This window comes from Elephantulus edwardii, unplaced genomic scaffold (assembly GCF_000299155.1).
Source record: "Elephantulus edwardii isolate Elephantulus edwardi_28Jun2011 unplaced genomic scaffold, EleEdw1.0 scaffold00276, whole genome shotgun sequence".
Taxonomy (NCBI): domain Eukaryota; kingdom Metazoa; phylum Chordata; class Mammalia; order Macroscelidea; family Macroscelididae; genus Elephantulus; species Elephantulus edwardii.
In genome coordinates this window covers 3,265,250-3,276,825 of record NW_006400026.1, presented here as the reverse complement: position 1 = coordinate 3,276,825, position 11,576 = coordinate 3,265,250, and the positions used below count along the sequence as shown (strand labels likewise).

At 46.0% G+C, this 11,576-nt stretch overlaps 1 pseudogene; it reads left to right on the top strand.

Annotated features, from left to right (window-relative positions):
- The first annotated feature begins 4,337 nt into the window (after positions 1–4,337).
- Positions 4,338–7,439, top strand: LOC102850686 (annotated as a pseudogene).
- Positions 7,440–11,576: the final 4,137 nt, after the last annotated feature.

The window sequence follows — 11,576 nt, the reverse complement described above, 5'->3', positions numbered from 1 at the left end:
GAATTCATAGCTGACCCTCTGGGAAGTTTTCAGTCTATAAATCATATAGGAGGAGATTGCAGATGTATCTTTTGTGGAACAGCTGGTGGGTTAAAAACAAATGTCTTTTTTTGTTAGCAGCACAACTTCTTACTTACTAGATCACCATAGCTCCCCCACTTTCTAACCTAAGAGATTCATTTGCCAGCACTGTATTGAGCAATGTCCTGTTGTGATCCAAGGTACTATATTTGGTTCATTTTCCCCAGGCTTTTCTTCCTTGTCTGTGTTATTCTGAGAGCTCCACAGAGCTCTACCCAGCTTTGCTGGTATTTGAAATACTGGTGTCATAGCTTCTAGCATCATAGAAACATATAAATTACCATAGTATAACAAATTACAGCATTAGAACACTCAACCCAAAACTAAATTTATTTCTATAGAGTTGGTTCTAATTCACAGAAATTCTGTAGGAGAGAGTATGATTCTTCAAGGAATCTCAGGTAATATAGTCCACGGGCAGTGGGACTGCAAACCCAGAGGCTGAACTCTGGTGATTCAAATCCACCACAGGCTCCCAGGAAGATCTTCTGTCATGTGATTTAAAGCCTTAGAAACAAACAAACAAAAATATCAACTATCAGTCAGTTATGAATTGAAGACAAAGAGTTCATGAGTTATTGTGGGAAGCTGAATATAAAATTTAATATTAATGATAAGCCAAACGCTCTATCAGAATATGAGGGAGGCATAACACAAGCTAGAATTCACCCTGTGGCACTAAGGCATAATTCTTGGTTTGTATTACCTGAATCCCTCCCTCCAGAGATAAGCCTAAGGTAAACAATAGAGAAAAACTCTGACTTATTTGAAAAAGACTTCCCCATGATCCTTTGTTTTTGTTTTTTACTCTTTTGTGATTTTCCTTTATCTTCCTGATGATTCTCAATAAATACACAGAGGCAAGGCTTGCTCACCCTGTCTTTACTCTCTGTTTTATCTGGTTGTCTGTCTCATTATTAATAATTATAAAAATACTTTTTTCCCTCAGACTGCAAAAGGTTATGGGTTTTCCAAGGCTGTAAATCTTTATGGAAGGTGAATTATTACATGCTTCTATTACAGAACAGCTGGTGAGCTGAAACCACTGACTTTACTTTAAATCACTGTTTATAATCCATGGAAACTGAATGAGAAGAGGTTAAACTGCCTTTTACCCAGCATTCTTTGAAAGCTCTGAAAAGTAATGCTTGTTTTCTGACTACGTCTCCAGCATGTAGTACAGTAAGCTACACTCAGAAGGAAATCAGTACCTGTTTAATCAGTGATTATATAAGCCATCTATGTTTTTTAAGTGGAATTGCTTCTGTTGTGTGTATTAAGTCAGAACCAACTCATAGCTTACCAGTCAGAGGGTTTTCAGAGGTACTAGATCAAATGGGAGAAGACTGTCCATCAAAACAATAAAATTGTCAATTGTTTCTACTTTTTTAAAACAGTAATATTTTACTTAAGGTTTCAATGTTCATGTATAAGCACTATCATGTACCATTTTATATTTCCCTTAAACCATCACTTATCCATATTTTTTTTCATACTATAGTATGTTGTGTTTTGGGTTTTGTTGTTGTTTTTCATGCTCTCAGAGGAGCAGTTTTGGGTGGAGAGAGCCAATGGGAATGCTTGATTATGGAAAAATGTGGAATGATGGAGCTCATGGAGTTTGAACTATACCTTGATTTTTAAATTCTGTTGAGACCAAGGGCCACAGGCCTGACGGTCTTGTTTTAGTAGTTTATGGTCAAACACTCTTCTAAGAGGTATAGCACTGGTCTGTCCATTTGCTATACAGAGATAACTTATGGTTGCTTTGATGCTAAACACTGTGACACTGATGTGTCAAATACAATAATGGTTACCCATTGTGGACAGTGTATGGGGGAACTCCTCAATTAAAACAAGCTTGGAAGCAGGAGTGCCATCCACTTCCAAAATAGCTTGCCCCCAGAAACCCTATACACTTGGAGAAATGCTGAAAGTTATACAAGTGTTCACATCTTTCGTTCATGGGGTCGCTATGAGTCATCTATGACTTAACAACAACAACATAGTGTGTGTGTGTGTGTGTGTGTGTGTGTGTGTGTGTGCGCGCGCGCGCGCGCTGCTGTGATGTTCGAAGACACTACATCAGCATTCAGAGAATGAGGTAATATACTCATTCCCAGAACCAGTATATTGTTGTGCTGGAGAACGAGGTGTCTGAAACTTGAAACAGCTCCTCACAGGATTCCTGGTTAGCAGTAGGGCCAGGCCACAGACCAAAGGCAACAATAGAATTTCAGAGAGGGGGCTGCAATCAGGCAAGAGACTTCCTACTAGACCAGCACATTGAAATGTGGAGAAGAAAGCTACTTGCCATTCGCCAAGACAAACAGATACAGCTCCACATCAGGAACTTGGATATGCCACTCTACAGAAAAAAAAAGGACAATAAACTTCAGGAAATGGGGGCTCAATAAGGTGAGATTTCCCCAGTTCTGCACTGCAGACCAGAGAGAATCTAAAGGATTTTAGGAAAAACAAACCTTCCCATGCCACAGACTCAGAAATGATTTCCAGTAGAACAAGTTCCCCATCCCCATAGATGGAACACTTTAAGACCGCTTCTAACTTATGACATCATAAAAATGAACTATCAATGACCTATGCAGTCTCAAGAGAAAAGGCCTAACACATACTAAGAAAAACCTCCACATTATATCAAGAAAGTAACAGGTAACTTCAAACGTGGGTACAAGGGGACACACAAATTAAGCCTTTTCCTAAAAAAGCAGAGCATATTGCAGACCCAATGATTATCCCAGAGACAGGAAAGCAGAAGAAATAGTGATACAGAATCATATGAACAGTTACAGTATAGAAGAAGTTACACATGGTGAAGGAACAAATGGAAGTTGTAAATAAAGCTAATATCCCAGAGATAGAGAATCAGAAGAAATATATTGATGTGGCGTTATATGAACAGATGCATAAGAAGGTGCAAATTATGGAAATAAAAGTGGAAGGCATAAATAAAGTGACTACTCCAGAGACAGAGGTAAAAGAAATATATTCACCCAGAGGAATATGAATAACTACAGAAGACATTACAAAAGATGGAAGAAACAATTGAAACTATAGATAAAGAGGTACAATAACTTAAAGAAATCATCACAAGACAGATAAGGTATACCAACAGTACAACAACAGAACTGGAAATAATAAAAATGCAAGGAAATGCAATCCAGAGTATCAAGATCAAAATGGCAGAAGTTTCCAACATGTTGGGAGGACAAAAAAGCAGAACAGAACACACTAGATGGAACCGAGAGTCAGTGAGTTAGAAGACAAGAACCTTAATGGGAAAAATTAGAGAAGAAAATGAAGAAAACATTAGGATCATTTGAAATAACATTTAAAGGAAGAATATACATATGATCAGGGAAAGCGCTGAGGAAAATTATGAAAGAAATACTAGAAGACAACTTCCAAGATAACCAAAAAGAATAAAGAAATCCACATCGAAGGAGCTTAGTTAATTCCAAATAGACTAGACCCCAAAAGGAAAACATCAAAACATATCATAGTCAAATTCTCCAAAATCAAAGATCAAGGTAGAATACTAAAAGAAGGGCAAGGAAAAAAAGAGTTGTCGTACAAAGGAGAATAAATTAGATAAAGTTCTGATTTCTGAGCAGAAACTATGTGACTAAGAAGGCAGTGAGACAGCATATACAAGAGACCGAAAGAAAACAATTGCCAGCAGAGGATCCTATAGGCAGCAAAGCTGTCCTTCAAATCTGAAGGAGAAATTAGATTATTGGCAAAAAAGAAGGAACTTAAGAAATTCCTAAAATCAAGACCAACTCTACAAGAAATTCAAAACACTATCGCATCTCAAAACCTACAACACAGCTGTAATAATCAAAACAGCATGTTACTGCTACAATGACAGGCACATAGGCCAATGGAACAGAATCAAGAACCCAGAAATTAATTTATCTACCTATAGTCAACCAGTACTCAACCAGGAGACAAAATCTAACAAATGGGGGAAATGCCAATTTCTTCAATTAATAATGCTGGCAAAACTGTACTTTTACCTGAAGAAAGCTGAAGCAGGATCCACATCTCACATCACACACAAAAATCCACTCAAGGTGCATCAGAAACCTAGGAAGCACTATTGCGAGAAACAGGAGTTTCTTTTCTAGGAATAAAGCTCAAAACAATACAAATGATAAGAAAGACTAACTCCAGGAATTTGTGGCGGAGAGGGCGAAGCTGGGCGGCTCTCCCGGAGCCCCGATGCTCTCACCATGTCCAGGCGCAAGCAGGCGAAACCCCAACACATCAACTCCGGAGAGGACTTCGAGGAGCTGCAGCCGACCCCGGAGTGTGCAGATGTGGCCCCAGCGGAACCCGTGGCCAGGGAGCCAGGTGCTGTCATGAGCCTGCCGGGACGGATGATAAGGAGGTGAGGGGCGAGAACATCCGGAGCAAGCGGCTGCGCTGTGATGACACCCACATTTGCAAGAAATGCTGTGCCGAGTTCTTCAGCACCTCTGCGTTCTTGGAACACAAGAAAAATTGCACTAAAACCCCGCCTGTGCTCATCATGAACGACAGTGAGGAGCCAGTGCCTTCTGAAGACTTCTCCGGGGCAGTGCTCAGTCAGCAGCCTGCCAGTCCCAGCAGCAAGGAGGAGGAGGAGGAGGAAGAGGCAGAGGAGGAAGATGAGGAGGGCGCCCAGGGTCTGGGGGACCCCAGAGAGAAGCTGACATCACAGCCCACTGTGTACTTGAAGACAGAGCCCACTGGGCCGCCAGCCACGCAGGACATAAGCTATTTACCCAAAGGCAAGGTCACCAACAGTAACGTGACGCTGCAGGCGCTGCGGGGCACAAAGGTGGCCGTGAACCAGCGCAGTGCCGACGCTCCACCCCTGTCCCTGCCTGGGGCCAGCAGCATCCCCTGGGTCCTGGAGCAGATCCTGTGCCTCCAGCAGCAGCAGCTTCAGCAGATCCAGCTCACGGAGCAGATCCGTATCCAGGTCAACATGTGGGCATCACACACCCTGCACCCCGGCGCCGACGCCCTCAAGACCGTGGGCAACCACATGTCTCAGCAGGTGTCTGCGGCCGTGGCGCTGCTCAGCCAGAAGGCCGGAGGCCAGGCCCTGTCCCTGGACTCCTTGAAGCCAACCAAACTATCTCATGCCAACGTCCCCTCTGGCCCTGTGCCCCCGCAGGGGCTGACACCCTTTGCTCTGAAGCCAGACGGAGCGCGGGTGCTGCCCAGCATCGTGTCTCGCCTGCCCAGCACGCTGCTACCTCAGGCCTCGGGCTCCCTGCTCTTCCCTGTCCCTTTCTCCGCCGCGGCACTGGACCCGACCAGGAAGGGAAAGGGGAAGCTGCCCAGCGCCCCAGAGGTGGACATGAAACCCAAAGAAGAAGCCGTCCTCTCCAAGCACAAGTACTGTAGCAAGGTTTTTGGCACCAACAGTTCCCTGCAGATCCATCTGCGCTCTCACACCGGAGAGAGGCCCTTCGTGTGCCCTGTCTGCGGCCACCACTTCACCACCAAGGGCAACCTCAAGGTGCACTTCCATCGCCATCCCCAGGTGAAGGGCAACCCCCAGCTGTTCACCGACTTCCAGGACAAGGTAGTGCCCGGTGCTGGGTTGCTCCATGCCGTCTCTGTCCTTGCCGACAATGCCAGGGCCTCTGTAGACAGCAAGCCCGTCTTTGTGCCCGGGACACCCTCTGAAGGGCTCCCTCAAAATCTGCCATCAGGGACGAACCCCAAGGAGCTCCTGAGCGGTCCCTTCCCCAGCGACTTGCAACCTGGGCCTTCTCCCGGAAGTGAGGGTGGCACCCCTTTGCCAGGCGTGGGGACTATCCGGAATTCTCCCAGGCTTGGTGGCTTCTCAGGGAGTGGGACCCCCGAGCCCTGGTCGGAGACCCTCAAGTTACAGCAGTTGGTGGAGAACATCGACAAGGTCACCTCGGACCCCAACGAGTGTCTCATCTGCCACCGGGTCTTGAGCTGCCAGAGTTCCCTCAAGATGCATTACCGCACACAGACGGGCGAGAGGCCCTTCCAGTGTAAGATCTGCAACCGCGCCTTCTCCACCAAAGGCAACCTGAAGGCGCACCTGGGGGTCCACCGCGCCAACACGGCCGCCAGGACCCAGCACTCGTGCCCCATCTGCCAGAAGAAGTTCACCAACGCCGTCATTCTGCAGCAGCATATCCGCATGCACATGGGCGGCCAGATCCCCAACACGCCGCTGCCAGAGGCCCCCTGTGACTATCTGGGGGCCGAGCCCGTGGTGGGTGAAATGGCGGCACAGGAGCCAGCTCCTTTGATGACATGGAGAGCAACGATGTAGACGCGGCTCCAAGGGCAGTGGGGCCCTCCCCAAGCGTCACTCAGCATCACCCACGCTGGGGTCCTCTCTGGATACCCCTGGGAGGGCCGCTCAGGGTCCCCTCGGCCTACAGCGGCAGAGGAGCTGGGACAACAGCTCGGTGGAGAGTGACAGCTTCACAAATGATTCGTCCTCAGTGATGGAAGACCCAGAGTATCGGAGCCGAAGTCCTGAGGCGCTGGGGGAAGGCCGGGCCTTTCAGGTCATCTCCCCGGCCAACAGCCAGGCGGAGAGCGTCAGGTCCAAGTCCCCTGAGGCTGGAGGCCATGCCGAGGGCGCCGAGATGGAAGCTCGGAGCAATCTCCCATCATTCATCAGAACCCAACCAACTTACGTCAAAGTTGAAGTTCCTGGCACGTTCTTAGGGCCCTCGAGCCTGTCCCCGGGCATGGCACCCCTGTTGGCGGCGCAGCCCCGCCGACAGGCCAAGCAGCATTGCTGCACGAGCTGCGGCAAGAACTTCTCGTCAGCCAGCGTGCTGCAGATCCACGACCGGACGCACACGGGAGAGAAGCCCTTCGTGTGCAATGTGTGTTCACGCGCCTTCACCACCAAGGGCAACCTCAAGGTTCACTACACAACACACGGTGTGAACAGCAACACCACTCGGCGTGGCAGGAAGCTGGCCATTGAGAACACCGCAGCTCTGCTGGGCACTGATGGAAAGAGAGTCCCCGAAGTGTTCCCCAAAGAGATCCGAGCGCCTGCGGTGAACATGGACCCCGCCGTGTGGAACCAGTACAACACCGTGCTCAACAGTGGCCTCGCCTTGAAGACCAATGAGATCTCAGTCATCCAGAGCGGTGGCATCCCCACCCTGCCTGTGTCCCTGGGGGCCAGCTCGGTGGTCAACAACCCTACTGCCCCCAAGGCTGATGGCTCCCAGTCCAGCATCAATGCTGATGAAGGGAAAACAGGTGCAACGGACGGTGTCTCCAAATACCAGTTCCCTCCCTTCTTGGGAGAAAACAACATTGCAGTCAGTTAAGATGCAGAGAAGTCACATGGAAGGGTGAGAGTCTAGAATCAGAGTGAGAGATCTAGAATCTGGCCCACTCCGGCTTTTTCTCTTTTTAAAAATTTACAAAACCCACCTCATCTCGCCTCTGGTGGCTTTGCCCTCCCTGATGTGCAAATGGCCGTCTTAACAATCAACGAAGTTGCTATGCTGCTTTGCAAAAACGGAAGACATATGAAAAAGGAAAGAAATCATGCTTAACAGAAGACTAGTATTTTTGTTTAACTTTGGAAAGAAGCAGGTCTTGCAAAGCCGCTTTACTTGCGGCAAACTTTTTATACAGAACCTTTGGACCACTTGCAGTGACGTTTCCAAAACCCTGTGTCTGCCACCGCTTTGAAGGTGGGACACTTGGAACTGGTGGAACCACAGCAGAAAAGACAGCTGCATAACGGAGTGAGGGGCAATGGGGAGGTAGGGGGCTGTATCCTTGCTAACATACCTGTTAGATGGGCGGGTGAGTGGATAGGTTCTCCTGCCTTGTCTTCGTGACCTGCTTTGTACGGTCTCCCCAACCCTGCCCCATCGTGCTCCCCACCCCACACACAGTTTGTTCTTTTGAATATTTTGTCTTTTCAAAACTGAGGTTGGAGAATGCAACGAGTCCTTCAACCACAGAATCTTTGCCTAATGAGTGGGGTAACCTCATGGACAGATTAGTCCTTTGGGAATCAGTGCTGCTTATTTAATACAGTTCATTTAGAGGGCCTCCCTCCCCAAGAATTCCAGCGTACTCCCCATGCGTTCTGTACACCTTATCTTCCTGAATGCCAGGATGACAGGTGAGTACCTGCATAGGGAACCTCAGGTGACTTAATTAAGCTCCCCAACCCTTTCTTCTCTCTGGAAGATCTGGGGATTTTTGTTCTTGAGAAAAATATCTCATTGGAAGGTATGTTTCTTATTACAGGTTCACATACTCTCCTTCCCGCCCCCCTCCTTTTTTTAAAGAAATAATTTTTTTATTTCCTTGGTGACTTAAGCCAACTAATTATGAAGATGTTTCTACCCCCCTTCCCTGACAGCTACATGAAGGCTGCATAGTTGGAACAGGCAAGTCCTAGGTATAAAAGCTTTAATTTATCTACCTCATTTTCCTTTTAATGTTCTTGTAGCCATAGCCTCTATTTTCCTATTTCTGGGACCACTGAACTCTTCCCAGGCCATGTCTTAAACCTAAGAACTGGTGTGTTGGTGGGAGCAGTTTGGACATTGGAGATATTTTTGGTGAATCCCCCCCCCCCGAATCTCTTTTTGTACTACATGTGATACTGTGTAAACTATACATCTTTGTCTCAGTTTAATGAGGAAGAAGAATTTATAAAAAGCTCTAATTTTGAGGGCAGAGGATTCTTTACCCTCCATGTAGGGCATGGTGACAGGTGGATCAAGATTGTTACAAAAGTCTAGTTAATTGCACCTGACCTTCTAGGATCCAAAAAAGTTTCCCCTTGTCTGTGTGTGTGTGTGTGTGTGTGTGTGTGTGTGTGTGTGTGTGTGTGTTGTTTGGGGTTTTGTTGGTTGTTTGGGGGGGTATTTTTGCCAAGTTGTGCCTTTCCTTCTGGAATTGTGACCACAATAATTGTATCTGTTTACACTGAAGTGACTATTGTTACAGAGAACACACCGGGGACTGTATGCTAATAATGTCTTTTTTGAATGTATAATCTATGGAATAATCCTTCTAGTTGTACCTGCTGATGCTGTATGCCTGTTGGAGAATAAATCTAGATTTTTTTATTATAAAAAAAATTAGAAGAGAGAAAATGGGACCAAATTTAGAATGCCTACCCTATAGTAAAATTTAATATTCTGTCTAAAGCATCCTTGATTATAGCAACTCGAGGTTTGAATTTGTTCTTCAGTTACTTAAGCTTAAAAAATGCTAAGCAAGTTTGGCCTTTTTTATTTTCTGACTCCAACTCCTTGCACATTTCACTGTAATATTTTACTTGTCTTCCTGTGCTGCCTTTGGAAATCTTCCATTCAACTCTTTAGTATCTTTAATTCTTCCTTGTGCTTTGGTTTCTCTGTGCTCCAGTGCAATTTTCAGAGTCTCTTCTGACATCCATTGTGGTCTTCTCTTCCTCTTCTGTCTTTGCAATGAACATTTGCACTCTTCCTGGAGTTGCTATAATCAAGGATGCTTTATGCAGAATATTAAATGATCCAGGAAGTATTAAAAGAAGATGGATAGAATATACTGAGTCACTGTATCTAAAGGAATTGGCAGACACAGAATAATTTCATGAAACAACTTATGAGCAAGAACCTATGATGATGAAGGAAGAAGTTCACACTATCTTGAAGAAAATAGCAAAAAATAAGGCCCCAGGAATAGATGGTATACCAATTGACATATTTCATCCAACAGATGCTGCTCTGAACGTGCTCACCAAGTTGTGCCAAGAAATCTGGAGAACAACCACTTGGCCAACTGACTGGAAGAGACCTGTATTCATTCCCATCCCAAAGAAGGGTGATCCAACAGAGTGTGGAAACTACAGAACAATCTCACTGATTTCACATGCAAGCAAGATTCTACTGAAGATTTTCCAAAAGTGACCAGAACAGCACATCAGCAGAGAACTGCCAGAATTCCAGGCTGGGTTTAGAAGGGGTCGTGGTACTAGACATATTGTAATTAATGTTAGATGGATCTTGGCTGAAAGTAGGGAATACCAGAGGAATGTCTATCTGTGTTTCATTGACTTTGCAAAGGCATTTGACTGTGTGGATGGATCATAACTGTGGCTGCCTCTGAGAAGGATGGAAATCCCAGGAAACTTGATAGTGCAAATGAGAAATGTATACTTGGACCAAGAGGCAGTCATCAGAACAGAGCAAAGAAACACTGCATGGTTCAAAATTGGGAAGGGTGTATGCCAGGGATGTGTCCTGTCTCCATATCTTTTCAACCTGTATGCAGAACAGATTATCCAAGAGGCTGGGCTCTATAAGGAGAAATGTGGGGTCAAGATTGGTGGAAGATCTATGAACAGTTTGCATTATGCAGATGACACAATCCTGCTTGCTGAAACTGAGGAGGACCTGAAGTGCTTGCTGTAGAGGGTCAAGGACTGCAGCCTCCAATATGGATGGAGGCTCAATGTCAAGAAGAAAAAGATTCTCACCACTGCACCAATTGGCAGCATCATGGTGGATGGTGAAGAGATTGAGATTGTTCACAGCTTTAATTTGCTTGGCCCCACAGTCAACACTCTTGGCACCAGTAGCCAGGAAATTAAAAGATGTATTGCGATGGTAAAGTCTGTTTTTAGGGACCTCTCCAAAGTACTGAAGAGCAATGGTGTCTCTCTGGAGACCAAGGTGCATCTGATACAGGCCATGGTCTTTGCTATCACTTGTTATGCATCAGAGAGTTGGGCAGTGACTGAGGAGGATAAAAGGAGAATTGATACCTTTGAGCTGCGGTGCTGGAGAAGAGTATTGAGTGTACCATGGACTGCTAGGAAAACAAACAGATTGATCCTGGAAAGGGTTAAACCAGGCGGCTCCTTGGGAGGCAAGGATTCGGAGGCTCCGTCTAACATACTTTGGACATGTTGTAAGGAGGGACCGGTCCTTGGAGAGGGACATCATGCTTGGGAGGGTGGAGGGACAGCACAGGAGGGGAAGGCTTTCTATGAGGTGGATTGATTCAGTGGCTGGGGTAATCTCGGGATGGGAGTGTCAGAGACAGTGCGATTGGCACAGGACAGAGCAGAGTTTAGGGTTGTTGTACTGTACATAGGGTCACTATGAGTTGTAAGTGACTCGACGGCACATAACAACTCCAACAACAACCCTATAGTATAAATAGATTGGCAAGTACAGCCAGAAATGCACAACCAGGAGAGGATAATATCGATGAATGGGACCTTCTAAAGATTATGTCCCTATCTACATCAAAACATTCTCGAATACGGTGAGAAGGAAATCTACAGACTGGGGGGGTGGGGGAATCATATGACAAGGCAATCTCAGACAAGGGTTTCAAAACAAAAGTTTACAGAATACTTCAGGGTCACCACAAGAAAAAGACTGATAACCCAATTACAAAATGGGCAAGAGATCTCGGAAGACTTTTTACAGAGGAAGACATTC